Source organism: Cynocephalus volans, chromosome 9, assembly GCF_027409185.1.
Source record: "Cynocephalus volans isolate mCynVol1 chromosome 9, mCynVol1.pri, whole genome shotgun sequence".
Lineage (NCBI taxonomy): Eukaryota > Metazoa > Chordata > Mammalia > Dermoptera > Cynocephalidae > Cynocephalus > Cynocephalus volans.
In genome coordinates, this window is record NC_084468.1 from 105,015,958 (window position 1) to 105,043,654 (window position 27,697).

Consider the following 27,697-nt stretch of genomic DNA (forward strand, 5'->3'; position numbering starts at 1 on the left):
TCATAACTCTAGACCCGCAACAGTATTCTTCAAGTTCACCAGCTCATTTTCCTGCCTTCTGTTTTCCAGTTTAAAAGCTAATTTGTTAGCTTTCCTCTCCATCTGTTCCTTGTACTCTTCTTTTACAGATTGCTTTCTTGTTCTATTATTTTCTTTGCGCTCATTTTTAGAATGTGGTTGGGTTGATCCCTTAGGCAGATCACTGCCATTAATCACCTGCATTTATTCAATTTGCTTTGCTGTGAGTCCTTTCTTTGATAAACAATTCAGAACTATTCCTGTTTTATAAGATATTTGTATTGGTTGGGATCTTGTTGATACTTGGTAAGCTAAAGAAGGTTGTATAAATGTGAGCATGCACTACAATTTGATTCATAATCCTATCTCTCTTTTGCTTCTTCTAGAACTACGGGAACAATGTCTTCCTCCTCAGACTCATCAGTTTCATTTACTGGCATACCTTTATCTTCAGAGGCTTAAAGAATATTCAGCTTTAAACAATTTGCTTTAAACAGTTCAAAATTTTGTGTAACTGATTGCTATCGATATGAATAGAACCCTTCAATTCAGTATTATTCAGTGCCCCAATTTTGCCATCATCATGTTGCTCATAAAATTTCCTAAAGTTCTCATTATGTTGGATCAGCTGCTCATTACTTCTTATGACTGAGGAAGTGACAGAATATTCTAAGAAGTGACTTTTTATTTCCTCTTTCTAAAAAAAGTGGCTTTCTATGACTCTGTGTGGTTTGCCCAGGCAAACAAATCATCTTCATCTGAAAATGAACTTTGAAAATCATAGTCATCATTCCTCACTCCTGATTTTTTTCTCATCCATAATCCAGTTGAGAGCCTTAAACAGGAGTTGCTTTACTTAACAATCTTATACCTTCCTCAGACTCTGTTCTGCAAATGCTGATTAAGGCAAATTAATTCCAGGGCCTGGAATTACAAAATCTCTTCTTTCCCATCTCTCTTGTCATGTGCACTGAAAGTGTTTTTGGGAATAAGTGCTAAGGGCCCAGATGGTTCTTTCAGGTGCTGTATGTGGTCATAATCATCATCAAAGAACACTTCATAACTTCCTCTGTTTTACTTACCTTCACTTTTTTTCTCTAGTCAATGGAACTCTCTGGTGTACATTCACATCTGCTGCTAAATATCTCTGACTTGAGTGGGCCAAGTGAAAAGACATTTTTTTTCTCTGTAAAGCTTTTTTTTTTTTTCTTCTTCTCATTTTGCAGGCTTGTTGGGCTCACCCCAGAAACAGCAACTACATAGCTGAGGGTTTCAGAGCAGGTGATATCACATCTTAGGAATGGGCAAGGCCCAGCGGGCAGCCGTGTCTTAAGGCCCTGCCACAAATTTCCTGTTGCATTTGAAAGTGCAGACCTGAAGACTTGATTCAGAGACACAAGGAAAGCTGCAATATTCTGCCCAGCCATGCCTAAATACACCTAATTTCTGTCACCCACAACTGCAAAGTCAGCTTAAACAGCCAAAAGAGTTTCAAATTAACTGCCAGACCGTGCCCCACTCAGGGCTGAAAGTCCACGTAGCCCAACACAAAAGCTCCCAGCCCAAGATCGAGATACTATGATTTTGCATGCTACTTCCCGCCCCCCTTGCCCTCCACCCCAGTCTATTCCTTATTTATTTTTTCAAGGTTCTCTGCCCATTTACTAAAATATTGGAGTTTAGGGGGATTGGTCCCTTTTCCCATCCTGAGTCTTGAACAAATCCAGGGACAGATGCAGGATTTCAATAAAAGAAAATAATCACTTAATATACCACTTTTATTAAAGAGAAAGTTGACTTCTAGAGTCAGAGTATTCTATACATAGTCCTTTTAAACTGAACTCTTAGCCTCTGGAGTCCATGTGTTCATTGAGTGGTATATCTACCTTAACCCCCAAATATGACTTCTTCTTTTTATAAGCCTCCCCTAATAGTTATTTGTTTATTAATAAATCTATTTTACCTGGGTGAAATAACAATCTGTATTTCTTAAGACCCATGGCCAAATAGATGTGCACTCCCAATTTAGACAGGTTACCACTCACACAGCTGAACTAGTGTAAGCCTCCCTGTTAGGGAAGGAACCTGACTTCATCACAGAGAGCTCACCCCAGTGAAAGAGGACTGGCCTATATTGCAGAACCAAGTTAATTCTCTCACACTTTCCAATTAGGTAAGTCAACCCCCAAATGGTTGGGACAGAAGTTGGAAAGATTATTCTAGTAGATGTACTCCCACAGGAAACCTTCTGCTAGGTAAATGGAGCTCTCCTCCCAGTAGACATATTTTCTAATATATCTGTCAGTAGTGAGAGGTAATTTCAGCCCCCCAAAATCTCAAGTCTGAGGTATTTTGCATAGAGGACGCTTACTCAGAAGGTGAAGCAATCCTGAGAGCAAAGTAACAGGAATACATCTAGTCTCCTCCCTGAACAAAAAATAATAATTGCTACCGTTATAGGGATAACCTACTAGTCAGTGAAAAGGTTCAAATTTTGGTAACAGAAGGTTTGGTTAGAAAGGTTGAGTAAAATTTCCTGCAATTTGACTTTCACGTTTTTTATTTTTCCAGTTTTAGTTACACAAAAGGAAATAGGAGCAATCAGTTGTTAATATTCTTCATGCCAACAAATAATGTTCCTGCCAAATTGTGTGAAATCTACCAGTAATTCAGAATATGTATTCTCATTTGTTTTATTACCCATTGGCCTATTTGTTTTATATTTAAAAATTTTTTGTGGACATGGTAATTTGAGAATTAGAACACATAAAAAAGATTAGACTTACAATGAAATATTACAATTTAAAATATAGTTCATATAGTTCAATATAGTTCATAAAAATATGTTGATTTAAATTTTTTAATAACTGACTTGATATTTGAAGTTATTATAATATAGCAGGTTGAGAGAAATTATATCATTGTAAATATAGTCAGTACATTAAGAGTAAAAAACCAATGTTATGAAATTCCAAAATTAATTTGGGTTATACTAGATTACACATTATTCCTTACTGAACTAAATAGATTATATATTAATATATGATTTCATTGCTAGGAGATAATTTAAAAATAAAAAATGTTATTTTTAGTAATTAAAAATCCAAAAAACTGTTCTGTTTCAACCTTTTTACTTTCCTGTTTAAATGCTTATTGATTTTATATTGTCTCTTCAAAGTTAAATTAAAATTCCATGGTAACAAATAATTGTGCTGTTTGTTTCCTTTTTGTCCTATATTGTTCTTTGTTCCCCCTCTCCTTTTTTTTTTTTTTTTGCCTCTTTATGGATTTATTGTATACTTTTAAAATTCCATTTTTCCTCCTTAATTGACTTATTGGTTATAATTCTTTGCTGTATTGTTTTAGGGGTTATTTTAGAGTTTATAGTATACATCTTTAATTGTCTACCACCAAGTGATAGTCTAAAACTTTACATATAGAATAAGATCATTATATTTCCATTACTTCCCCCTCCACCTTTGTGCTATTGTCATGCATTTTACTTCTACATATGTTACAAATCCCCTAATACATTTTGTCATTCTTACTTTGAACAGTTATTGTAAAGAGATTTAGATAATAATTACAAAAACAACCCTACTATATATTTATCCTTCCAATTATCATATCCATTGATCTTCATTCCATTGTGTATATATAGAGTTTAATCTTGTATTATTTTACTTCTGCTTGAAGGACTTTAACTTTTTTTTTTTAGTGTAGGTCTTCTAGTGATGAAAAATTCCCACTTTTATATGCCTGAAAATTTTCATTTTACCTTGCATTTTTTTGTAAGATGTTTTTGTTGGGGGAAGAATTTTGGATTTATAGTGTTTCTATTGCTTTAATGATTTGGCTGCACTCGTCTTCCAGTTTACATAGTTTTCTACAAGAAATTTGCCATCACCCCATCTTTTGTTCCTTTATATGATGTATTTTTTCCCTCAGATTGCTTTTAAAATTGTCTTTTCAGCACTGGTTTTAAATAGTTTGATTACAGTCATGTGCCACATAATAATATTTTGGCCAATGACATACTGCATATAAATGGTGGTCCCATAGGATTATAATGGAGCTGAAAAATTTCTATCACCCAGCAGTGTTAGTGCTGCTGTAATATAGTGCAAAGCATTACCCGCATGTTTGTGATGATGCTGGCTAAGAGCAATAGGCTATACCATATAACCTAGGCATGTAGTAGGCTGTATCATCTAAGTTTGTGTAAATACATAATATGCTGTTTCCATAAGGATGAAATCACCTAACGATGCATTTTTGGGAATGTATCCCTGTCATATTCCTATCATTACATGACACATGACTGTGTAATGGTGTAATGTTCCTTAATGTAGGTTTTTTTGTTTTTGTTGTTGTTGTTTTTAATGTTTCTTGTTCTCAGCCATTATTGCTTTAAATATTTTTCCCCTCCTACCCTTTTGGAGGATCCCATTATATGGATATTGGGCTGTGTTTAGTCATCCACAGGCTATGGTTTGACTGTCCCCTCAATCTCATGTTGGAACTTAACCCCTACTGTGATGGTGGAAGGTAGGGCCTTTAAGAGGTTATTGGATCCTGAGGACTATGCCCTTGTGAATGAATTGAACTATTCATGGAGTAATGTGTTGATGGTTTAATGGGTTGTCATGGGTGTGGTTCTGATGGCTTTAAAAGGACAGCAAGTGAGAAGGTTAGCTCTCTTGCTCAGCCCATTTCTCTCACCATGTGACATCCTGCATTGCTGTGGAGAGTCACCACAAAGAAGGCCCTCACCAGATATGCCCCCTGCACCATGGATTTCCCAGCCTCCAAAACTATAAGAAATAAATTTCATTTATTTGTAAATTACCCAATTTCAGATATTCTGTTATAAGCAATAGAAACAACTAATACACCACAGTTAATAGATACTCTGTTAACTTTTTTCTCACTGTTTCATTTTGGGTTATTTCTATTGCTATGTCTTAAAGTTCATTATTTTTTTCTGTTCAGTCTGTAATCTATTATTAATTCCATTCTATAAATTTTTCCTCTTAGATATTATAATTTTAGTCTCTAGAAGTAATTTGGGTTATTTTTATATTTTCTGTATCTTTACTTAACACGTTCAGTCTTTAACTGCTTCAACAAATGGAATACAGTTATAATAGCTCTATTATGTTTTAGTATTTAAGGCTTAACATCCTTGGCTACTAATTCTATCAATTGTGTCATTTCTGTGTCAGTTTTGATTGATTTTTCCCTCATTATAGATTATATTTTCCTGCTTCTTTGTATCCCTGGTAATTTTTATTTAATGTGAGACATTGTATATTTTACATTGGATGCTTTGTATTTCTGTATCTTTAAAAAATGTTCTTAAGCTTTTTTTTGAATGGGATTCAAAATCATTTGATCCTTTGTGGGTCTTTCTTTTAAGCTTTGTTAGGCAGGACTAGAACTGTGTTTAATCTAAAGTTTAATTTTCCCCTGCTGTTGAGGCAAGACCCATCTTAGTACTCTGAGTTATAAAAATTGATTATGAGGTTTTACCTTCTGACTGTTGGGACAAGCATTATTCCTAACCCTTTTAACCTCTGGACACTGCTTTCTCACATCTTTTCATGTAGTTCTTTACCCAGCTTCAGGTAGTTTCTTTACATATATGCATTGATCAATACTCAGGTGAATATTCAGTGAGACCTGTGAATCTCAAGAGTTCTCTTTTTGTAAAACTTTGTCCCTTCCAGTATTCTGAAGCAAAACCCTAGTCACTTCACTTCTCTGGACTCCCAACTGTGCCTCCTCGACTCAGGGATATGTCTGGACCCTGTTTGGATTCCCCTTCCCTGTGCCACACCCTGGGAACTTTCTTTAGGCAGTAAGCTAGGTAATCAAAAGACTTAACCTCTAGTTTTTCTATCTCTCAGGGATACTTTACTGCCTAATCTCCAATGATCTGAGTGCTGTTGTTTCATGTATTTTGTCTGCTTTTTCATTTTTTTCAAGAGGTAATGTAAATCTAGCTGCTGTTATTTAATCTTGAATGGAAATAGAAGTCCCATTGATTGATTTTCAAGTGTTGCACTATCCTTACATTCTAGTATAAACCCCATTTGGTCATGATGTATTATCCTTTTTATATATTGCAGGGTTGGGTTTGCTAAGAATTTGCTGAAGAATTTTGCATCTGTGTTCATGAGGGATACTGGTCTTTTCTCATAATGTCTTCATCTGGTTTTGATTTCAGGCTAATGCTGCCTTCATAAAATAAATTGGGAAGTATTTTCTCTTCTTCTAGTTTCTGGAACAAATTGTATAGAATTTATATTATTTCTTCATTAGAGGTTAGGTAAAATTTACCAGTGAAAATATCTTGACCTGAAGTTATCTTTATCAGAAGGTCTTTAATGATAAAGTCAATTTCTTTAATAGATATAGGACTATTCAGATTGTCTTTTTCATCTTGAGTGAGATTTGGAACTTTGAGTCTTTTAAAGAATTGGTCAACTTTATCTAAGTTGCCAAGAGCTATTTCTATGGAGTGCTCCAGCAAAAGCCAAACTAAAGTAGACTTAAGAGGTCTTTTGAGGATTTTTGGTACAAAGGATAGCACATAATGTGGTAGTGTCTGGAGGGTACTGGGTTCAAGAGAGACTTTTTGCTTTTTAAATATAAAAGAAATAAGGTAATATATTGTGATTAGAATCACCTAGTAGAGAATTTTGGTTGCCCCATGCTTAACTTATAGGATCAATGTGTAAACAAAGGTGTGCAAACTGATTTTAAATTGCACAGTGGTATGCAAAAGAGTTTTAATATTAATTTGGTGCACATCCTTCTTGATTTTTTACCCTTGCATTCTAAACCAAGGCAGATTACTGAGTTGTTTTCAGTCAAGAACTGCTTGAAAAAAATAAGATGCTAGGCAACCATTGATCTTCAAGTTTAATCTAAAATGAGGGTGATTATAGTTGAAGGGGAAGATGTTTGAATCTACATTATTACTGTCTCCCTTTCCCCCCACTTATTCTCCCACCACTTGACATTTAATTTCTAAAATGGAAAATGGAAAATTATGGTGATAATTTTTACTCTATTGTGAAAACAACTACCGAATGGAGCTAAAAAGATACTCTAATGCCCTTGGAAGAGGAGGGAAGATATTAGCAGCTTTTGTGCAAACAGTTATGCAGGAGAGGTAAATCCTGCTGGCTGAGATCAACGGGGATTGTGGGAATATGAAAATAACCTGTATAAAATATCAGATTTGTATTATAATGTCGACCACGTAGTAGGCACTCAATAAATAGTAGCTATCATTCTTATCATGTTAGTGTAGTCCCGTAACTGACGTGCCTGTGTCCAATTCTCTCCACACCAAACAATATTTCTACACTGTCACTAGACCTACATAAATAACAGATTATATCACTCCTTTGCTTAAGAAACCTCTTAGATTCTTCTGGTCAGTGTAAAAACTTTATGGCATTCATTAAGGATATCCATCTTTCTTTGTGTCTTTATTTCTCACATCATCCTTCCCCCATATACTATAGGCTCTGGACTAGAACTTCTCAAACTTTCATGTGCTTACAGCTCACAGGATCTTTGTTAAAATGCATACTCTGATTCAAAAGATCTGGGTGAGGCCTGAGGTTCTTCCTTTCTAACAAACTCCCACAGGATGCTGTTTCTGCTGGTCTCTGGACCACACTTTGAGAAACACAGCACGGTGGTACTTAAACTTCCTGCAGATTCTTTTGTGTTCCTGTAACTTTGGCTTTTTTTTAATTAATCTGATCTCACAGTGTGGACTGACCTTTCCTCATTTCTCTACTTAATGAAATCATTCTCATCTTTCACGTTCTATCTAACCTAAAGGTCACTTTCTTATGAAGTTTTCTTTAAACACCTGTTTTACTCACCACCAAAGCTTCCCAATGTTTGCTTTCTCTATTCCTCATAGTTTTGGTAAATAGCTTTTATTGCAGCATGTATCATTTTGTACTTCAGCTGATATTCAGATTGCTGGTGTTCCTTACTGTGTCTTTGTTTCTTCAGCAAGTTGCATAGTTCTTTGCAGAAATAAATAAATGAATAAATAAAGCTGTGTTGTGAACTTCTGAAAAACGGTGAATCACTGTATAGCAAATGTTACTCCAAGTAAATAAAAAAGTTGGGTTTTTTTTTTTAGCTTAGACTATTGATTTTGCATTTCTTTATTTAAGCAATCCTTAAATTTTTTTTTCAGTGTTTGTAGCTAGTCACCTAAAGCAATTATATATCCCTTAGCAAGCCAATTTATTGAGTTTATTAACTCTTAACATAGCCATATTTCTTTTCCAGGCTAGAGAGGCTCAGGCTTTCCTTAACTTATGCCAAGCTAAAATTTATAAAGATTATACACACTATAACTAATGATTTCTTTTAACTGTGCTACCAGAGGGTAACATGGTTAAAAAGTTTTTGCTTGCAGCTAGTAAGAAATGAGAAAAAAAAAGAAAACATAATGAAAATATAACTGCCTTTTTAACATTTAAGTAATATGAAAAAGAATAGATATGCTACTTAATTTACATTTTAATATCTATAGAAAAATTTAAAAGTTCATTTCAAATTTTTTAAAAAACCTACTTGTCTAATGGAGAAATTTAGGAATTATATAGAACCAAAAATTTCTTCAGAGGGTGCATGTGCAGTTAACTTCCATTTCTTGAGAATCCTTTAGGTATTTTTGGTGGCTAGCCAGTTCAGGGATCCGAACCCGTGACTTGGTGTTATAAGGCTGTGCTCTAACCAGCTGAGCTAACCAAGCTAAGCCAGAATCCTTTGGCTTTTATGAAATTTTCTCAAGGAGAGAAATCACGTTTTTTTCCCAACCCTTTGCCCCTACTCCTCCCAGTTCCCCACCAGGGAAAGTCTCTATGAAGTCAATTAGAACTCCTTGCTGACAGTGTAGCATAAAATGAAGGCTTTCCCTAAAATGGCTAAGCTGGAGATATCAGCAGGTTGGATGGCTCTTTTCTCAGGGCTGATGAATTGTACTTTTCCATATACACAACTCTTGGTGTTGCTGATTTCAGTTAGGTTGCCTTTCAAATTTTAATTTACATAGCATTAACACTTTTCCCTGAGAAGCTACAATTTTATGGAGCTATTTCCTTGTCTGTCCTCATGCAATTAAAAAAAATAAAATCCACAGGGCATTCATTTACACTTCTAAAAGTGATAGGCTGTGCTTTTATGCCATTTTCATTTGCACTGCTTCTGATCTTCCCATCACTAATTAAAAAGAGAATTTAGGTTAATATGGTTAATACTCTTTGGCTATACTAGAAACTATTTTTTTTTTTTTATCTGAAGTTGAAAGAGATAAGGCTCTTGGACAAAGGATAAGAATAGGCTGTTTATGGCTTGGCTCTCAAGAGGCCTTAGAGTCTACTGTTCGCCTATACCTTCCTTTGTGGAACTTTCTTCTAGTTTTGCTTCTATTACCTATCATTTTGTCCTACTTCAGTCCAGTGAGGGTACCCTAAAATCAATCACTTTGGTGGAAAGGCATGATTTAAATTGGGTCTTGAAATAGGATTTTTAAATCCTTTTAAAATAGGATTTTATTATCAGGAGGGGAGTTGGTCATGCCTGATTAAGAAAGAATTGTCAGCTGAAGCCCAGATGTAGGAAGGATGCCAGGAATATTCTAGAGGCAGCTCAGTGACCAGCTTTGTTGGATAGTAATAGGTAATTGGAAAAGGAATCCTGAGACCAGATTGTTGAGAAACTAAAATTTGGAGCAAGTTAATTTTGACTTTACTAAGTATATATTGATAAGTTACTGAAGGAGTTTTTTAAAAATGACAGTATGATAGCCATGTTAAATTTGGATGGGCATGCATATGAGATATCCCAGGACTACAGTAATATTCAACAAGTGAAGAAAGGGAGGAAAATGCAATAGAGGAAACTGAGCCTTGGAAAGCCGACCCACATGTATAGTCTGGTCTATGGGAAGGTCACAAACTCAGGTAGTAAAGGAGCAATTGTATTAACAAGAATCATTCTTTCTGCTACAGTACAGCAATAAAGAATATTAAGTAGTAATCTTGAAAGTCAAGATGTCTTTTGAAAATCTTGCATGTCACAAAATCTTCCCATTTGGCAGACTCTTTGCCAGTGGGGAACAAGTTCAAAGCACAAGTAATCAGGTGAAGAAAAGGGCTTTCCATGATTGAGGATAAGGACTAGGAATCCCTAGTTACTTGTTTCTTAAATATGACACAAAAGGGATACACTCTACAAGAAAAAGTCAGTAGATTGAATTTCATCAAATTAAAACTTTTATTTTTCAAAAGTCACTGTTGAGAAAATGAAAGCCATGACTGTTGAAAAACATTTGAAATATGTATCTGACAAAGGAGATATAGCTAGAATATATGAAGAATTCTTAAAACTCAATAAGAAGACACACAACTCAATTAAAAAAATTGACAAAAAATTTGGAAAGTTCACCATAGAAGAAGGGTTAACATACAACTACATACAAAAATGTACAAGGTTATTAGTCATTAGGGAAATTGTAAATCAACACCGTAATAAAATACCACTGCATACTCACCAGAAGGGCTAAAATTAAAATGACTAACAGTTCTAAGTGTTTGCAAGGATGTGGAACAATTGGAACACATATATTTTTGAAAAACAAATGTTTTAATTTGATGAAATTCAATTTATTGAAGTTTGCTTCTGTAATTTTTGCATTCTGGGTTATATTTAATAAATCTTACCCAAATGCAGGTCACAAAGACTTTCCAAATTTTTTTCAAGAAACTTATAGTCTTAGCTTTAAAAATCAGGCCTATGATTCATTTCAAGTCCATGTTAGACAGTGAGATCAGTCAAAATTAATCTTTTGCATATAGATCCCAATTTTTTCAGCACCATTTGTTGAAATAGTTGCCCTTTCCCTATTGAATTGACTTGGTGCTTGTCTAAAATATAAACTAGCCATATATGTGTGAGACATTTTCTGGACTATCTAGTCTGTTTTACTGATCTGTCTCTAAGTCAGTGACACATTGTCTTGATCACCGTAGCTGTATGATAAGCCTTAAAATCAGGTAGAAATATAAAATGCTGTAACAATTTTAAAAAACAGTTTGGCAGCCTCTTAAAAAGTTAAATATAAACCTACCACATGACCCAGTCATTTCATTTCTAGGTATACACCTGCTGTAGATTGGATGCCCGCCGCCCAACGATGAGGCTTAATCCCCACCATAACCGTTGAGGGTGGGAAATCCTATTATGGTAATTGAAAGGGGGGCCTTGAAGAGGTGATTAGATTGTAGGAAGACGCCATAGTGAATGGATTAATAATGGTGGTCAGGGGCATGATTCTGAGGGCTTTAAAAGAGTGCATGAGGAAGTATCTTTCTGCTCTGCCATTTTCTGCCATGTGAGACCCTTGGTCATTGTCACCACCACCAGATATGTTCCCGGGACTTTGGACTTCCAGCCTTCAAAACTGTAAGCAATAAATTTCATTTTCTTTATAAATCACCCAGTTTCAGGTATTTTGTTATAAGCAACAGAAATGGACTAATACAATACCTAAGAGAAATGAAAGCACATATCTACACAAACACTTGTACAGGAATGTGAATGGCAAATTTACTTATGACCAAAAACTAGAAACAGCCCAAATGTCCATCAACACGTGAATGTATAAAACAATTAGAGTATTCATACAATGAAATAGTACATAGGAATATAAAAGAATGATACACACAAGAATGGATCTAAAAATAATTATGATGACTGAAATAATGCAGACAAAAAAGTGCATTCTGTGTGATTCCATTTATAAAATTTCTAGAAATCGCAAACTAACCTATTAGAAAGCCAATCAGTTGTTGGTTGCCTGGAACAGTATTGCAGGAGGGTATGCATGGCGAGTTGGGAGGGACTACCAACGGACAGGAAAAAACTTCCAGGGGTTATAGATGTGTTCATTAGCTCGAGTATGGTGATGGTTTCACATATGGATTGAGACATAAGCATTCACCAAATTGTACCCTTAAAATATTTGCAGTTTATTGTGTCTTATGCCTCAGTTGATCTATCTAAAAACCTATTATTGAATTGTATTTGTTTTTGGTTTTGTCTGGATTATAAAATTGTAGAATAAAGTGTCTCTGTTCAGATTGTGTGCTTTAAAAACTAGAAAGATTCTAGTAGGGTTAGACACATAGGAGGGCTTAACAAATATTTAACTGGAGAATATATGATTAAAGAATAAGTTGTTTGAGTAATAAATTAGTTCCTCATGATACTCTTATTTATTAGTTAATTTTTCATGTTTGCATTACTTTATAATCTCAATTAGATTAAAATTGTCATATTAGATTAAAAGTAAGTTTTAAAATTTGGGATTGGTGTAAAATAAATGCTGAGTAAAAGCTTGATATTTACCACGGGATACAAGTCACTTCAGTCTTCCTTTAAATTGCTGCTTATAACAAACTTCAGGTCTTTAACACTTGTCTGTTTTATTATTGGTAAGTCTTATGTCAAGTTTCTTCCCACTTAATTGGAGCTTTATGGAATGTTATGCAATTATTCTAACAATAGTGACTGAGACTGTAATTATTTGTAGTTTGTTTTGGTAGTTTGTTGTTATTTATAGTTTTTCTTCAATAAAAACAATATACTACTTTATTACTTTCAAAACGTTTAAATAGAGATTGCACAAAATTGATTATTCATTAATTTTGAAATTGATTCTATTATCTAATATTTACTATAATACATAGTATGGCAGATTTCAGATGTTACTTTCAAAATCAAGCTATTGATGATGTATTGATATGGCTAGTGTAAATAAAAGGAACCCTTATTTTAATATTTGTTGTTGATGGCTTTAGCTTCTCTAAGCTTCATATTCTTGATCTTACGTGTTTTTTAAACTGTGGGGTCTTATAGAAACTTTTTTCTTTATTTTTATTTCAAAAAGATTTCTGGTAGGCTTCCAGGGAAAATAATTGGTGAGAAGATGTCAATGCATGCATGAGATTCATATATACATGAATGAGCTGCGTTCGTGTTAGGTGGAAGTGTGATTTAAAGTCTGTTTCTTTCATACATTCAGGACTGATGTACATATTTAGAGTGCAGCAAGATACTGCCGGAAATGGATGAAAGGGGCAAGTCAGGCCAAGCAAAGTTTGAAAATGAAATATGAAGTGTCAGCTCAAGGATCAAATGGGAAATTAGTGCTTGTCTACCAATGCTATTGTGCCACTCCGTTCATTATTCTGTCATGTTGTTTCTACTCATCTCTTAATCTTTGTTTCCTGTTTTCTTACTTCTAACTCTCTCACTTTTTCTCATCCTCTTTTTTTCTCCCTTACTATTGCTGCATCCAGTCTACTAGTGATACTTAGAAATAACCTCCAAGTCAATGTGTCAATTTAGGAACTCTCATATATGAGATGTAGTCTGCTTTGCTGTAGTTGTTCTTTCTAACGTAGACATGAGCTTCTTAAATTGGTTACGTTACAATAAATTTTATGTCAATCTTATTTTTTCAGAATACATATAACTGTCCTCATTTGTTACTAAATAAATAATCCATTTTAAAACTGAATCCCAATTTCTTCAATAGTCAAGGCCTTATGGAATCACTGTATGTTAGGGAACTTCCTAAAATCTTGTTTGTGGTGGTTTTTCCCTGAGGGAGTGGAAAGGGACAAGTCTACTTTTGAGCCACAAATACTATGGTAGGACAGCAAAATTAACAACCTTATATTAGTCAGTGGGAACTGAGAGTAAGAATGTTTTACTCTCTAGTATCTTTGCCCCTTTAAGCAAAATAATGAAAATAGTTCAAGAATGATTAAATCTGAGTGGATTATAGGAGCAAATATCCTCTCTTTCAAAATGCTTTCCCATTTCATGACTTTTCCACTACCCTCATATTCCCAATTCCATAATAGACTACACAGATCTTTCTTAAGGGAGATGGGAAAAGCAAGACTATTAATGGCCTTGGAGCCTCCAAAAATTATTTCAATTTTTATCTTCTTAATAGCCTCCTGCAGACCTGTGCTGTGTACAATGTGTAACCCCAGTCAATCAGTACTGGAAAGAGTCCATTGACATCAATGTGCTTCTAATGTCTTGTTGCCAGGGATTCTAAGGTAATAATAGATCACACTTACTGAGCACTGACTGTATGTCCAGCATTATTCTACATGCTTTATGTCTGTTACCTCCTTTAGTGCTCACAACAGCCCTATGTGATAGATTATGTATGCCCTTTTTACAGATGATGAAACTGGAACACCCGAAGAGTAAGTAGCTTACGTAAGATCATGTAGCTGATAAAAAGATCTTTGAACCCCTACTTTTTGGCTTTGGAGCTCTCACTTTCTTAACCACTATGTTATTGCTGCCTTTGGTCATACACCACTTGCTATCTTCAGATATTGGTAAATGTGTCAAGTGTCACTTTTTCAAAGACCCTACCTAGCAAAAATAAAGAAAGCAGAGGATTTCATGGCTACTTACCTAACCATATCCTGATCCACAAAAAGCAACAATCAAATAATCTGAGGCTAAAAGGTATCACCAGGTGGTATTCACTCTAGATAAAGAAGTGCAAATTGTTACAGAGCTTTTTTTCCCCCGCTACCATTAGCAAGAAACTATAGAGAAAGAAAGGCAGACCAGACCAGTGATGGGTTTGAAACATTCCCTGTGCTTTTTTTTCTTAAAACTAGGCATCAAGTTTAGTTCACCCGTTCTGGTTCATTGTCATTATTCTTTAACCTTACCGAACGTATTTAATATATGTTTGTCAAAATGCTTTTGCATATATGTGAATTAGAAAAAAAATGGTCTCTATCAATAGTTTTTGTTAAGTTGAATTGTTTTAGGATCAGCAAAAGGGGATAAAGAACCCGTTAAAAGTCAATGAGTACGCATCACTTTTTCATGAATTGATATTCGTGGTCACAGCCACATAGAGAGAAATCTACTTTGTTTTCTCTCTTGAGGATGTTTATAGACTGTACTCTGAAATAGTAATGATTGGAGTTATTTTAGGACTCTGCCCCTCTTCAACTTTGTTCTATTTAATATGTTCTTTGTTTTATCTAATTCTTGCATTCCAGGATATTTTATTCATAAATATTTCTTCACAAAAATCAAGGATCATTGTCTGATGTGGAGATTCATAATATTCTTCATCCTTTTGTTTTGTCTAACTTGCTTTCTTCACTCAAATATTCTACCTAGTGGTATTCTAGGAATTTTTATGTCAGGTATTTAGACATAGAATAGAATCCCAAGAAGTAAATAAAAATTTTGTCCACTTCTCATAATTTCTACCACTAGACCAGTTCCCAGGGTCTGATTTGACACAGGTGAGCCTTAAAGAGCTGGCCTATTTCCAAGCCATCTCCTATACAAACATTCATGAGAAAATTGATTTCAGTGTCAGTTATAGTCCATATGGGTGATTATGCTTAACTAACAGCAAGAATGTTCCTTTTCTGTATTTCCAAATGGTCCATAAATACATGACAGTCTGTTCATGTATTTAAGTGAGAATAACACTGATTTGGATGTGTCTTTTAGGATGAGAGAGAAGAATTTTTTGGTTTTATTTGATGGAAATATTTAATATTTTTAAATGATAAAACATGGTAGAAAACACGAACATATTATGAAATATGAGCAATTTAGAAATCTACATTGCTAAGAAAATAGAAATAAGAAAAGCAACATGTATACCAGATAGGCCATAAATCTGTACCTATTCTAAAATAGCTTTTCAGATTCTTTGACATTGACAAGTCAAACACTGACAAACTTTATTATACAGTAAAGTAAAGATGTCCCAAGTACTCCAGCTTTCTGATATAACCTTTTTTTTTGGGGGGGGGGGGCATATATCCAAATATAATGGACTAATGCCCATCTCAATTATTGTAACAGGTATACCACTATGCCCAATTTTTCTACTGGTTCTTGGTTTGCAGTGGGATGATGTCTAGTCTGTTTTAAATTTCTGCTCCTGTAGATTTCTTAATCCCCATTTGCTGTTTTCCCTAGGTTTTGTCCTTTTTCTGCTCTGCTTCTTTGTTAAGTGTTGAACTCAGGCCTGTTTTTATAGTTCCCCAGAGCTATAGTACAACAAGGTTACTAATGTAAGTGTCTTGGGTTTGATGATTAACTCAAGGGTTTCAAAATAGGAGGAACGAAAACGCAACTTAAATCAGAACAGTAATTTTTAAAAGTCCTCTGGCCATGCTGGCTACTAGGAATTTCTCATTGGCTCTCTTTCTTCTTAGTTGTCATTTGTCTGAATTTTTTTTTCTCTATCAGATCCTTCTCTCATTTCTAGTAATTCACCTAACTGGCCATCATGTCTCAGTCACCTTGGCCCCTCAGTTGACAAAAAACAGACAACTTTTTCTACACAAATGACAATGAAAAAAATCAGTTTTCTTCCTCCCATTAACTGACAAGTCCAAGGAAATAATAAAGATCTTCTAGTAAGTAAACAAACAAATAATAAATAACTGAAATGTTTCATTTGTTTCTTTTACATACCAGGGTACTGAGCAATTTTGTGGAGCCCATCATACACTGACTGCCGGATTGGTATCCAGTTGATGGTGTCAGTAAGGCTGATGGCAGCGCCCGTTCTGACTGATCGGTGCCTATGCTTAGCAGTTATCAAGTACTTTCAATATCATCTCCGTGTAGACCTATTTTCCTATTTGAAAAAAAGATACACATTAACGTTACTTTGTAGTTACTACAATTCATTTTTTTTTTCTGTTGACCCCTTTTCAGGTTGTTTTGCTTGCTCTTAATCAAAGATTGATAATAATGATATGTCTTAAAGAAGTAATATGTGTGCAGAAAAGTGTCTAGTAAAGCACATCATTTGCTGTGTTCTTTTTACCCAAGCTCCCTACTTCAAAATCTTGTTGCAAATTTATGTGTTTTTCTTAGTGGCACCTGGATCAGAATTTACCATTTAAAAACATTTTACATGTAAATTCTAGAAAACATTTAGCTATTTCTGTGTTTACTACTTTGTAAGATTTTTGGTAAGTAAAAATAAAAATCTCAAGACCGGTCTGAGTTATTACTGTTATGAAAACTGAAAAACTAAAATTTCAAGGTAGATAATACATTCAAGCATTATAGTTGTTTAGATTTATCTTTTAGATGATTTTCTCTGGTTTAAGTATAAACTTCTAAAAATGAGCATAGCAATACCTTGGTCATACGTGTCATGTAAGAGCTTGACTCGTAGAATGTTTACGTTACTTCACGATTATATGCTGGACTCAATGTTCGTTATCTCAGAAAGTTTGAATCTAATTTCCAGAATCAGTCTATAAAATTGAAATGAAATGACAGTATTTTTTCACGAAAAAAGAGGCCATCTTTCCTAGAGAAACTTATAACCTCTGAGAAGCAAGGACTTTTTCTTTTTCTTTTTTTTTTTAAATCTTGGGAATGTGAGAATAAGATGAGTGCTGTACTACGGAAAATTAATGACCCCTAAGACATAACTACAAACTAATTGCTGGTTTTTGCTGCTGCTGGTAAAGAAGCGGTTGCTACTTCCTTCGTTGATGGAGATGCTGATGTTATCATTCCAGTAAGAGAAGCAGGAGAAAGACCGCTGTTTTCTTTTTTAAAACTGTATATTAACCCTTTAAAGTGGAGTTAACACTTTCTCCAATTCGTTTTGAAAGCTCACATGAACAATGAAGAAATTCAAAGATGCTTATAGAAGCTAGAGCTGTAGCCTATATTTCCTTACAATATCACGGAGCTCTTAAGATATATATTTCAGAGTCTAACCTTTTTTTTGTGTGTGTGTGTGTGCACATTTTAACCTGGAACCAGATTGTGTCTTGTGGTTTTCCTAATGGTTACCTGTCCATGTTCTTCAAAACTTGACGAACGAGTCTTAGCAGCTTGGAATGAAATTCCACTGAGAGTACTGCATCACCAGCACTCGTGACTGCACAGAGAACTGTATTGTGTAGTAAAATATGATCACTCATGACTTGGAGTCGAAAATATTTGGGAAGAATGGACTTGGAATGAGGGTTAGCTTCAGGAATATCTTAACCAGTTTTGATTTTATTTTTTTACAAAGGCTCAAGAATGATATAAGATAAAAACCTATACTTTAATAATTATTAAAATGTCCTTTTAATAACTATGAAGTAAAAGTTGTGGGTTATAGAAGACATTGTGTTATAACTTGTTTAGCAGTATTTTTTTCCCTCCATGGTGCATAAAATAATGGCATTCTTAAAATCAATACGATACTATGATTCTGATATGGCCATAGATCATAGGATCGTAGAACTCTTGAATTGCTAATTTTAAAGATATTTTTGTTGTTCCTATGTTTTTTGAAGGGATATGAATCATACCACATCAAAGGAGGCATTAGAGCATTTCTCAGAGAGACTGAAAATAAAATTTAAAAGGATTAAAATGTGCTTTCACTTCATAAATAACATTCTTTTTGAGAACTACTTCCAAATATATCCTCTAAAAGTAAACTTCAAAGTCTCACTTTGGGCCATAAGTAAACTATTTTGTCTTGTTTATTGTAGACAATCATATTTGAGGGTTTTGAAGTTCATTTTGGAGGAGGATTTAGCACTCTTCAAGTTTATATTTAAGATTGTAATATTGACTGACTATCTTTCTTAACATGTAATAGACATCATAAATGGCTTGCAACATTCAATATTTTCAGACTGTTTGCCATTACTGTATATGATGGTTATTATTTTTTTAAAAGTCCCTCTGCTCCCCCATTCTAAAGAGGAAACAAAAATTGTCTCTAAGTCACTTGACTGTCTATGTGTCATCTGTCATTTAATATTGCTGTGTGAACACAGCGACATCTCATTTTCCTGGCATTGCCTGAGGAAGATTTTTTCCACATCAGTAAATTTCCCAGATAATTGAAGGATAGATATTTAAACGCCAAACCTAAGACTTTTTATTACCTTTTCTGACAGAAATATTTCTACAACACACCTTTCTGTTATTCTTGAATAGAGAATATTTAAAATTGAAATTCTACAATTTTGTCTTTTATGGTGATCTCAAGAGAGAAACTACTTTATTTGCTGGTGGGGTTTTGGGTCAGGGTGGGTAGAGGATAAGAGAAAGCCATCAATGGGAATTGACTGCACTCAAGCCTAAATGAACTTCCACCTTTTCTTGGAGACACAGACTCATGATTCTGAATATCAGTTTTCTGCCTCCAGCGTTCCATTACCACCCCAGGCGCAGGGCTTTCACATGTGCATTTTCATTTCTCCCTAGACGCAGTTCCATAATCTCACTGCACTATTTGACTGAGAGTTCAAATGTATTTTGACCAATAATTGAATTAAGCATCACCTTACTCTGCTTCTTCTTCTCACTTTCTTCTTTGTAGTCATGGTACAACTACAGTTTTAGCCATACAAATTTGAAATCTTGGTAAAACTTTTGATTTTCTCCATTTCCAATCTTCCAGCTAGGCCTGCTGGTTGTGCTTCCAGTTACTTCTTTATGTCTCTACTCTCACTACTCTTTTTAAAAAAGTTATCATTGCCTCTGCCTAGAACATCTTAGTTTACCTCCTAAGGCCTCCTGTCTCTTCAGTTTCCAGTGTGTTCAGCAAAGAGCTGACAGATTACTCTTCTCACAGAATAGCTGTGAATTTGCCACTTCCCTGTTCGAGGATCCCAGAGATCCCTTGGGATCTTTAACCAAATAATAAAAGACAATTACCAGCTTAAGCTAAGGCATCCTTTTGTAATAGTTTCACACTGAGTTCTGTTAGGTCACATATGGATGAAAGGCTATAAAATTATTTTGGCAGTAAGTACCATATTACTTTCCTACAAATCATCTGTATAGAAATCTGCTGTAAAAATCTCCTTGGGAAACAGGATCAAATGTATCAATTTTCCATTTCCAGGATAAATTATTTTATTGGGAAACATCTACATACTCTTTAGAAACCTCTCAAGATCCATGGACTTCTCAGAACTTATCTACAAATACTTCAAAGTCATACCTATACATTTCTTCAACAACTTGAAATGTCACTGAATCCTTTTAAAGCCCTTGGTCCTTCTTATTGTGTATTTGTTCCCATATTAACTTGTCACAATTTTAATTGAAATACTACTCTGTGCAGTTGTTCTGGGTGTTATAGACATGGTGGTACACAAAAATAGATATAATTTTGTCCCTAAGGAGCTTATAGGCTAACCCTCCTCAATATTTTGGGTTGAAAATTATGTTTTCATTGTGTATTCTATTTTTAGAACTTCAAGATTATTTTCCTAGGTGAGGAAAAGTAAATTCTATTGTCTGTTAACAAATTGTTGTCTTTCCCAAGTGGCAGCATTCTTCCTTTCCTGTCTTTTCTCTCCTCATTGCTTGAGATGATGGAAAAGTACTTTATATTGTCTTAAGTATTTTTCACAAGTCTCAGCTCATTTTGAATGTAGCACTTTTGACACTGATTTAAAACATACTGTATATATAGCTATGTGTGTTACTTAACTTTATGCTCTATTGCATGCATTTTTTCCATTTAATTAAATATATTCTGAAAACATGACATTTAATGTCTGTTTAATAGTCCATCTTATTTAACCATCCCCTATTTTGGGCTATTTGGTTTGAGTCCAAGTTGTTTTTATTTTTGCTTGCTCTGCAATTTTAAATAATGCTTCTGTGAACATCTTGGTACATAATTCTTTGCCTGCATTTCTGATTATTTCCTTATGCTGTATTCCAACCGTCAAATACTGTCCATTTCTTGTGCTCAGGGACTGAATAGGCTGGCTGTTTTTCCAATTGATGTCCAGCGAATATATTTTTCACTCAATAATCTGTAGAACTTTTTTGATGAGTGACTAGATGGGGTGTTGCCCATTGGGGCCTCAAGATCTTTCACAATCCCTCTCCAATTTACACCCTTGCAGCAGCCTATGATACCTATAAGGACGGAAGAAGAAAGGAAAGGGCCTATACACCTTGCTGGGTGATGATGGTAGGAAGGGTAAACTCACATGTGCATGCCTGTGTGTGTGCATGCGTGTGGAGGAGAGAGGCTGTTGCTGATGAAGGCAACCAGTTCCTGATTCTCCATGAGTTAGGAAATAGTAATACAAGGACTTTTTAGACTGCCACTGAATATTAGCTTAAAAAACCCTGAAACCCCAAACCAAAAAGCTTAGCCAACTCTAGTAAAATATTTTTCTCATGTTTATTAGTATTCTTTTAGTCTTGCTACTTCTTTCTTACTTTTCTTCTCTTTTCTTTATGCAGTATTTGAGATAATGAGTAAAGTATTTACATTATTTCAGCTTCAGTCTTTCATTATGGATTTTAACCTGTAGTTCAAATCAGGAGAGGATAGATTGAAGATACTCATTTCAAAGAGGGTCCTTCTTAAATCTTTCATATGGGAACTGCTTCCAGTTCTTGCTAATGAAAAAAAAATTGAATTCTGGAATATCCCTTTTAGCTCCTCTTTTTGGTTGACGCTTTCTGCTATGATATTATGATTATCTTTTTGTTTCTATAAAATTTCCAGAATTTAACATTTCAGTTTAGTTTTCTTCATGATTGAGGGGCAGGATGTTACTTACACTTATATATTATAAGCAGATGATATGGAGGGATTATTCACAGAACCGTGTTTCTGACACCTTGTGGCACAGGGGTTTTCTTTGTCTGTGTTGACTGCTTTGCTTACTAGGTATGTTGTTGCAATTAAATTGTTGGGTATAATTCTTATGTGATCACTGTGTTGCTGGGATGAGTGAACTGAGAAATCTATTGAGCTGTAAGTTTTCCTTTGGAATATTTGAAGAACTCTCAGGTGCTGCTGAAAGTGAAGGATAGGACTGCTCTCAGGAAAACAAAGGTTTTATTGCATTTTCTCGAGTAATGAGGCTATCTGAAGAAAATAAAAAAACAACACAGTAAAAGTTGCACATGTGGGCCATACGTCAACAAGAGAAATGGTTGACTGAACAGAAAAATGTGTCCAGTGGGTCCCTGCTCGCCTATGTTTATCTCCTCATGCTCCTTGTAGGTCTTTCAGAGGGAAAATCAAACACCCTGCATCAAACCAAACAAATGTATGCTCCTGAGGTTTGTGTATTTCCTCCTGTGAATCCAGCCTCTATTTTCAAATAGATATAGTAGGCTGTAAAGGTAGGAAACGAAATCTTTGCTGACGGTTGATGAAGTCTCAAATGCTTGACTAAGCTACACAATCGCCATCATTATCCTTATCTTATTGTAGACTTAAAAATTAGAGGCAATAGTGGCCAAATATCACTGAATATATTGTAGTATTTTACTCATATAATAGCAATTATGTAAAATATAGGTGTTTTTTTTTTTTTCCCCCCCTGATTCCATCAGTACCTAAGGTTTGATCAAAGCAGATGTTCCCAAACTCTTGGGTATTTTGATTGGGTAAAAAAGTCTGGATGGACTTGAGACAAAGTATCATGCCACCATCACAGTTTACTGCACCTGTGTTCCTCTGGAGCAGCAAACTTAGGGAATTGTCAGGGGTGGAGGTAAAGGCCAGTAGGTGACCACGGATAACACTGAAGCCAGAACATACGTTTCCAGCTTCATATCCTTTGTATCAGAGCAGTCTGCCATAGCAACTGGTAACATTCGGAGAACCGCCCCTTTCCATTTGACTCACAAGAAATGTATAGTCAGGAGCTTCTCAGACTCAAGAGGGAAACTTGGGCCCTTATGTAGAGTGTGAAAAACTGTTACGTTTCATTTCAAGACATTTTATCACAATTATTTCATTATAGCAGAATCCTCTGAGAATAAATAACAATATTTATAAAAACTCAGTGGTGAAAAGTGGACTCAAATTTCTATTCTAAAGCTTATAGATCATCCCAAACTGTTTCCTGAACCTTTAAATTTGAGCCTCCTTACATGTTCCTTTTCTGTCAATACAGAATTTTTTCTGTGACTTAAAAGTAGAAGATACAATTTGGCATTATCATTGGAGAGACCACTTTGGAGAACTCTTTCACCACATAAAACATTGCTTTAAAACTCCCCTTAAGGAAGCTTCAACACCTGCAAAAAAAAAATGCAAAAATCATTTTTTCATACTGAAAAATCACATGTTCCCATTAATGAAGTAAATTGGGTATGATTTTAGCAACATTGTTGCTGTAAAGTTTTTGTTGTTGTTGTTGTTTTACCTCTAAGTCTGAATTTAATTTGCTTAAAGACTTCCTAAATCTGAATTTAAGCCACTTTAGATTGCTAAGGGTTCATTTTACAGGAGCATGTATGTCATTTCACTCCAAATATTTTCTCTCATATAGCTGCAAGACTGGACCAAACCAGAAGGGAAGTAGAGATGTGAAGTTCTCTTTATTCTGTACTAGAAATAAGACTGTGTAATGGAACGGGTTGAAATGGGCTTGGCACAGTGAAGTCTGGGCTGAATTTTGGTATCCCACAGGTGAGGTTATTATAAGTTGGATAAACCTTATTTAGAGGAATGTTAAATATTGCAGTTGTCTAACCACACTTGGTATTTGATAACCATCCCAGCACAGGGCATCAAATAAGAGGTGAACTGTACAAAATAGGATATTTGTGGGAGGCCAGATTCTGGAATGAAATAAACAAACAGGTGGCCTTCTGTCAAAGAAATGATGCTCCTTACCCATGGAGGCAAACTCAGAGCTAAGCAGGTGTTCTGACAGTAGGGAAACTCCCAAGTGACCAAGAGAGAAACTCTGGAGCTGGAGATGAGAAGCTACAGCTAAAATACACTTGTTGGACTATGTAATCCTTCTCTGAGGATTCTCAAAAACACAAAGGTTGGAAAAACTATTAGTAGACGTGGACTTCCTACAGTTGCACAGAATGGGATCTCACACTAAGAGCACTAAATTTTTGTTAAAAAGAATTAATCAATGATAGTTAAAAGAAATGTTAACCCATGGCAAACTAGAAGATATTTAAATCACACATATGGCTTGCAAAGCAAAAAATTACTTAAGTAAGAGGTATGGAGTAAAATAAGAAAAAGTAATTGTATAAACTTATTGGTGAAACTGCAAAAATTGTCTTAATTGTTTTACTGGCATAAGTTTGAGAAATTTAATTTTTCATAATAATTTAATGAATTTATGTATGAGATTATAGATTATTATAAACTAAAAAATTATCAGGCTTTGATAACATTATTTTCCCACTGATTTAATTTTTTTCTTTTTTATATACATAATTGAGCAATAAAGTAGTTACAAAAATACACTGTCTCAAAATTACATATGTAACATATTTGAGTTAATAAAAATGTTATCTTGCTTTTAAAATGAAAAAGTCGATTTAAAATCTTATTTCAAATACTGCAGTTAAAATTTTGTATATTGACTAGGATCCTATAAAGTAATACTGTAGCTATAAATTAGAAGAAACTTTATAAGAACAAATACCTATCATATTAAATGAATTTTCAACTTTATTTTTCCAGATAGTCTTTTTTCTATATAGACTTAACCCCATAATGCAATCTGTTAAAAACTTAAAGATAGTTTGCACTTATTCTTCCATTGTTTAAATATTACATTAAAGGAGTCATGGAAGAAATATAGACTGATACAATTAGGGGTAATAAAAAAAGAGATCCATGGAGTATAGATCTAATTAGATTCAAAATTCTGAAGGATCCCTTCAGCCTGTGTGGTAAAACCCAGCTTGAGAGTCTTAACTCCTATATTTTCCAGAATACAGAGGCAGCAGGATTTCTTAAGGAGCCAAGTTGAACACTTTTTATATATTTTAAATGCCTGACAAAATAAAGAGCACATTCAGGATTCTGCTGGATGGGCTCAATTCACTCAGCTCCATAAATGACTTTAGAGCTTTCATTTTATTAGTCTCCCCTCACTCCTACAGTTGGAGGAAAACAGATTTTTTTTTCAGTCCTAATGGAGAAATAAGGTACTTGGGAACTCAGCAAGAAGTCCAATGGGCAATACATGTACTTGTGTATTTACTAGCTGGCTTCAGTAGCAATCACAGAAAAATCAATGTGGATGAGATGAAAATTCTAATCTGATTTGACTGGCAACTCTTCAAGTCCCACTGTCAGTATAAAAAAAGCAACTTGTGATTGCCATGAGGAAATGCAACTTGTTCTCCTGGACACTTGATTTCTCCTTCCTGAAGAGCCTTAAGTCATAATGAAACATACAGGAGATGATTTCCCTCTAGATCCACCTGCTATGGCTAAGACAGCAGAGTTTGTGGTACACGTGTTTATACAGTTAACTAAAGGGAGTTCTCAGACTAGAGCATGGTTCAGACAGTCTCAGTAAAGCCACGAGTTATGGAATCCCATGTTACTTTTATGTATACACTCATCCTGTTTTGGTAAGAAAGTACAGCCTGTAAGTTCAAAATTTCATCAATCGTTTTTAGAAAAGTGCTGTTCTTTTCCAATATACTTCGTAAATCCTAGTTGCTTATTTTATGTGTAAACTCTGGAATGGTGCAAGCAGGAGAACTCTTGATCTCTCGCTTGAGATTATGACCTATGGTTTCTTTGAAACCTGTGTCTGTCAGGATTAATATATATCTGAGTGGTGGTGGCAGAGGTATTTAAAGTTTCTTTCAGTAGGTGTCACTTTATTTTTGAAATCTTACCTGAAATGTCTTCACTGTTCTCCAGTACACCACCTTTCTGTGTAACAGCAGTCAGCCACCAGGAAACAGAAATGATGGACAATATTACTTCAATGTTTTGTGACCACACCATACAAGCTGCGTTGGTGTCCCTATTGTCATTATGAAGAAGACACTGGAATGTGCACAGTGTCTAGGCACTCTTGTCTTAGGTATAGAAAAACTAGGGAAAATAATTGAAGAAAAGATTTTAGAAATGGAGTCTGGGACCATTGGACAGACAGAAAAGTGTGATTGATGCTCACATTTTAAGGTTCAGGTGGCAGTTTGGGATGATCTATAAGAGCAGCAAAAGGCATTCACATATAAGAGCAATATTATTCTACATTCTCTGTTCCAGGGTCAAAGCTATGTTTGTTACCAGAGGGAGTAGCTAGGTGTCTTAGTCTGTTTGGGCTGCCATGACAAAATACCACCACAGACTGGGTGGCTTAAACCACAGTAATGTATTTTCTCACAGTTCTAGAGGCTAGGAGTCCCAGATCAAGGTCCAGCAGGGTCAGTTTCTGGTGAGGGCTCTCTTCCTGGCTTGCAGATGCTGCTTTCTTGCTGTGTCCTCACAGGCAGAGAGAGAGAGAGAGATCTCTGATATCTCTTCCTCTTTTATGAGGACACCAGTTATATCAGATCAGAGCTCCACCCTAATGACCTCATGTGGAGAAAATAGGATAATTTAGTCAGGCTCCCTTGCTCAGGTCCTGTTGGGGGTCGAGCAGCACATTTCTTATAAACAAGTTGTGTGTGGGTGGAGTTACTGTGCATGTGCACCAATGTAGCTTTTTCGTTAATAGCTATTGAGTGTTCTTGAGTTTGTGAAGCAGAGCTGGCCCACAGAGCTCACATCTAAAAATAGAGCATGTTTACTCTGCTGGCAGCTGCTTAGTTTTTCTTTGGACTTTGCCAGTAGCAGTTGAGTTTCTGAGTTTCTCTTTGTACTGCCTAGCTCATAGTGTTGTGTGTGCTGAATAAAGACTATTCCTTCTTCAACCAAGGCTCCAAGGACCTTTTATTGCTGGTCACCTAGCTCTCAGACCTGTGTGTGAAGGGTTTGTAAACAGGCTCGAGGGGTCTGTGAACTCCAGACCCTAGCCCTCATTTAACATCAATAACCTTCTTAAAGACCCTATCTCCAATATGGTCACATGGGGGGGAGGGTTATAGCTTCAACATACGTATTTTGGGGGGACACAATTTAATGAGCAAATCCCAAAGAGAGAGGTAGAATCTTCATCAGGAGACAGAGTGAGCGTCACGTTTACAAAAAGAAGCAGGCTCAGGGCTGGCTGGTTAGCTCAGTTGGTTAGAGCATGGTGCTGATAACACCAAGGTCCAGGGTTTGATCCCTCTACTGGCCAGCCGCGGGGGGAAAAAAAAAAAAAAAGGAAACAGGCTAAAAGTAGGTAAGGATGACTTTGAGAGATTTGTTAAAGGATGTGTGTTTTCCCAGTCGTTCTTGTTGATGAGCGATGGCTCCAGAGTAAGGAAAGCAGTGTAATGGTGGCTTTTCAGTTACTTTATTTCCTGTTTAAATTGCTCGTTCTTTCAGTAAATTCCCATAACTAACCTCTCATTTTGTTTCTTCCTCTCTGCCCTTTAAGATAACACTTTTGCCATAGAAGGATGAGTTGTGTGATTTAGGTGTTCTTTTCAAGATCACTGGGATTAGCTTGGCCCAACACACACTGGGTTAGGCTGGCGGAGCCCACAGACATCTCTACTGAGCCTGGGAGAACGTTTGACCTTCGATGTCAGAGGGCTGAGGGCTCCACCTCCGGACTGTGCTAACACCGCCGTGCCATGTTCTGAACAGGCAGAGCCTGCACCAGGGCAGATCACTGAAGGACTCCTCCAAACCCTTTAACCAAACACCATCCCCCAT

General features: G+C 35.4%; 1 pseudogene; it reads right to left on the bottom strand.

Moving 5' to 3' along the window:
- On the bottom strand, positions 1 to 27,697 carry LOC134385775 (protein LTV1 homolog; annotated as a pseudogene).